The sequence below is a fragment of the Erythrolamprus reginae genome, chromosome 1 (genome assembly GCF_031021105.1).
Source record: "Erythrolamprus reginae isolate rEryReg1 chromosome 1, rEryReg1.hap1, whole genome shotgun sequence".
Classification (NCBI taxonomy): domain Eukaryota; kingdom Metazoa; phylum Chordata; class Lepidosauria; order Squamata; family Dipsadidae; genus Erythrolamprus; species Erythrolamprus reginae.
The window spans coordinates 206,757,134-206,761,709 of NC_091950.1; positions in this window are offsets into that span (position 1 = coordinate 206,757,134).

Genomic DNA, 4,576 nt, shown 5'->3' on the forward strand with positions numbered 1-4,576 from the left:
GATGATAGGATGAGATCCATGGTTATTTGTGGGGAAGGGGAGAAGCCTTTGGTCTTCTTTGGCCATTGCAGCTGAGTTATGAGGAGCAATTGGAATCAGGCCATTGTCAGTCTTGCTCTTGGTTAAGACATTTCCTACTTAATAGCCCCAAATTCTTCACTAGTATATTACTATACTATCTATTTGAGGACTTCTCCAATGGATTGAATTTGAAACAAGCTCTGGAAGCACATGATCCTCCAAGAACCAATTTGAAAATTTCCTTTGACTTCATGGACATTCTCTTTAACGAAAGAAAGGACCAGGAGAGACATAGCATTGTTCCAGTATCTCAGGGATTGCCACATAAGAAGAAGGAGTCAACCTATTCTCCAAAGCACCTGAGAATAGAACAAGAAGCAATGGGTGGAAACTAAACAAGGAGAGAAGTAACTTAGAACTAAGGAAAAATTTCCTGACAGTTAGAACAATTAATCAGTGCAACAGCCTGCCTCCAGAAGTTGTGAATGCTCCAACACTGGACTTTTTAAAGAAGATGTCGAATAACCTTTTGTCTGAAGTGTGGTGTAGGGTTTCCTGTCTAAGCAGGGGGTTAAGCTAAAAGACCTCCAAGGTCCCTTCCAACTCAGTTATTCTAATCTTTGAATGTCATCCTTAAGGGATTGGAAAGTTAGCTGCAGAGGTTGGATATGACAATACAAAGTTCTGCTCATATTTCTTTCTGATAGCACCTTGTACCATCTAAATGCCTTTTCCTCTTCTGGTCAAAACTGAATAAAGTCTTGAATTTTTAAAAAACTGTTCCTTGATTACCCACGTAATGTTCACCAAAGTACCTCTTTGACACTCAAGAGCTTGTGCAGTGTTCCAGCCACCTTATTTTTCCTCATAATAAATGGCCAAGGATTGCAGCATCCTCCCAAAAGTTAGTCCAGCACCCTAATCATATTATATTAGTTCTCAAGAGTTTTCCCTGTCCAGATTTAGCATCCTAGCCTGATGTAAATACAGGTACAATCATTCCTATACTGATCATTCGAAGTTACAATGGCACTGAGCGAGAGTAATTCTCTGTTCTCTGTAACCTTTATATTTGATTTGCAATTGGATGCTTAGTCCTAGTCAGCACAATGTCTTTTTATACGTATTCTTTTTCTGTATGTAAGCTATCCGGGAGTCAAGCATGTTTCAAATTGGATATAGGAAAAATAATTTTATCCACATAGATAAAGAATGAAGTAATGATGTCAGTTTGGATATTGGTCTCAATACTGAGAAAAAGATAGTTATTACTATACATAATACTGTACCTGTGAAGAAAATGGGTGTCAGTCACTGTGCTTTCTGTCTCTGTGCTATGAGACATTCCTGCATGGCTGTTGTTTCAGGAGAATTTGTAATCCAACTCCACAAGGATCACAGCCATTTTTGCTGCATTTAGGACTAACTCCCACTTAACAAACAACTAGAGCCGCTTAATTCTCCATGCCTCCTAGGATAGGGTAGATAGATAGATAGATAGATAGATAGATAGATAGATAGATAGATAGATAGATAGATAGATAGATAGATAGATAGATAGATAGATAGATAGATGAATGGATGAGAGGGAGAGAGAGGCTAGAGAATAAAATTAGGAATAGAATAGAACTATTTATTGGCCAAGTCTGACTGGTCTCACAAAGAATTTGTCTTGGTGCATATGCTCTCAGTGTACATAAAAGATACATTCACCAAGAATCATAAGGTACAATACTTAATGATACTCCAGATATTAATATTAATAAGATATTAAGATATCTTAAAGTTAGTTGACATGATTCAATTGACGTCTCCTTCAGCAAAGAGATAGTATGTTAGAGTCATTCCTAGTCAGCTGGGTCTATTATCAAGGAATCTGTCCAGCTAAGCATATTTCTTGGTTATAGTACAAAAGTGGATATACAGTAGTACTTATCAGGATAATTCCTTTCCTACAGTGGGTGGGAAGCCTCTACACAGTTAATCCAATGTGTCTTTCATTTTCAACAGCCTATTTTTATTCCATCTGGTGACTGAAACCCGAGATTCGTCAGTAGTCACTCTTTAGACTTAAATGGAATACAGGGCTATTTTTGACCTCTCTGCAGCATTGAATGTTCTATGTACTAAGCGTGTATGTCCCAAAGGATGCATTTTTTTCAAGGGGAAAAGTAACTTCACTTCCTCTACACAATATATTGAATGGAATGGGAGCAGAAAGGAGCAGTTACAGTTGGAGATTGTGTCTAGTTTTTTTCCAATTTCTAGAGCAAAGTTTTCTGACTATTGGAGAGGAATGGTATTGTCTTGACAGATTGGAGAGGCTCACTCAGCTTGCATCTGTTGAGCATATTTCATGTTCCAAATAGTATTATGCAAAAAGTATGAAATGATATTTAGGATTTGGTATGTATAACTTCAGTCATATTTTTGCATATATGATATGATTTATCTGATCTGATTCTTTTAGAGCTACATATTTGTAATACATAATTCATCCAAGAATGAATAATTTTTTCCCATGTGCAGAATCAAAATAAGCAAAGGAATTGAAAATGTTTGGGAAGAATATTTTTAGGGAGAATAATTTTAACAGCAGTTATTCTAGCATACCATGCCAAAGTACCATCTTAAATTCTTTCCTGCTATCACAGAAGAAAGTTATAATTACATTTCCTTCTTTGCTCTCTGTCTTTTTTAAATCCCCAAATATCTCATCCACTTGGGCTAATAAAAGTTGGCTGATTCTTGAAGCTGTTTCTGTAATTCAATTAATATTATTGACTAATTAATTAGTGACCTTATTTATTCAGATGATATATTTATGATCAACCTGAAGCAATGCCTGCCGATTTCGTCCCAGCATTCCACAGACGGTATCTCCCTACTTACAGTATAGTAGCTCAACACTTGCTAAGTATGAATCACACAGGATAAGAAATGGAGTGATGTGGAATGCTACTTCAAGTGAAATTCCGTTGTGTGGTATCATCTTTAATGTGGATTTTCAAGAGCCCTGAAAAAGTCATATTTTATTGCGAGGACCTCTCTTTGCTCTTAATACGGTTGACATATTTTTATTTACAGTACATATGGTTTAATTTGCAAACTGTCGGGGATTTAATTCCTCCCTAAAATACATATCAACTTTTTTTCCTACTAAGTGTGTGTGCATCCCACTGTGTTAATGATTTCCTGTAACAAATGGGAAGCAGAACACTCAGGCAACAAAAGTTCCTGCTCACACGGCCTTCCAGAAACTTGTAACAATTTCAGTATGGTCGGCCTCTAGGGACTAGGAATATAATGTTAACAATATTTTTTGACTTAGTCCTAATTCCTGTTGACTGCCAGGGCTAATAATACTTTTCAGTTTTCTTGGCAAGGTTTTTCAGAAGTGTCTTGCCATTGCTTTCTTCCTAAGGCGGTGAGTGAGTGACTGGTCCAGGTCACCCAATTGGTTCCACACAGTAATGGGCAGCCAAAATTTTTACTGCCACACTGAGTGTGGCTTGTTTCGTGGGCGTGGCTTGCTGGTCATGTGACTGGGTAGGAGTGGCTTGCTGACCATGTGACCAGATGGGAGTGACTTGAACGATCATCATCGTTCAAGTGAACTGTTAACTCCTTGACTTACAATGTCTCTCTCTGGGGTGACAATTTGCTTCACGTTTCCCGCGCTGTCGCCCCAGGCTGGGTAGCTAGGCGAATGGGTTCCGATCAACTGCTGAGAAAAGAGGGGGGGAAATGGCCCCTCGGCAACTCCTGCTGGTGCTGGTCTCCCTGCCACTTTCCGAGGAGGAGGATGGGGGGGATAGTCAGCTGGAGCTGGGCACACAGCTTCATTTCTGCTGGTGGAACTGTGTTCCACTCTGTCCTGCCTGCTGCCCACCCCTGGTTCCACACCTAAGGCAGAACTAGAGTTTATAGCCTGGTGTCTTAATCACTACACCAAAGTGGCTCTCACGGACAAAATTATCATCATCAGTATCGCCATTGTGATCTAGTGCAGAGGTCCCCAACCTTTTTTGCACCAGGGACCGGCTTTAAGCTAGACCAGTTTTCCATGGCCCGGTGACGGGGGGGGGGGGGGGGGGGGGGGGGGGGGGGGGGGGAGAGAGCTAGCTGTCAGCGGCGCCGTAAAAGGGGCGATCAAGAGAGGAATGGGTGAATGAATGGACGGAGGGTGGGAAGGAAGGAAGGAAAGAGGGAAGGGACAGGAACAAAAGAAGGGTGCAAAGGAAGCAAGGAAAGGTGTGAAAGGGGAGAGTAAGAGAGGAAGGAGTGAAAGAAGGGAATGAGGGAGGAAGGAAGGGAGGAAGGAAAAGGAAAGCAAGAAATGGAGGGAGGAAAGGAAGGAAAGAAAGAAAGAAAGAAAGAAAGGGGGAAGGGACAGGAACAGAGGAAGGAAGCAAGGAAACTTATGAAAGGGGAGAGTAAGGGAAGAAGGTAGGAAGGAGAAAGAAAAGAAGAAATAGAGGAAGGGAAGGTAAAAGAGAGAAAGAAAAAGAGCAAGAAAGAAAGCAAGAAAGAGAAAGAAAGAAAGGCAACTTCA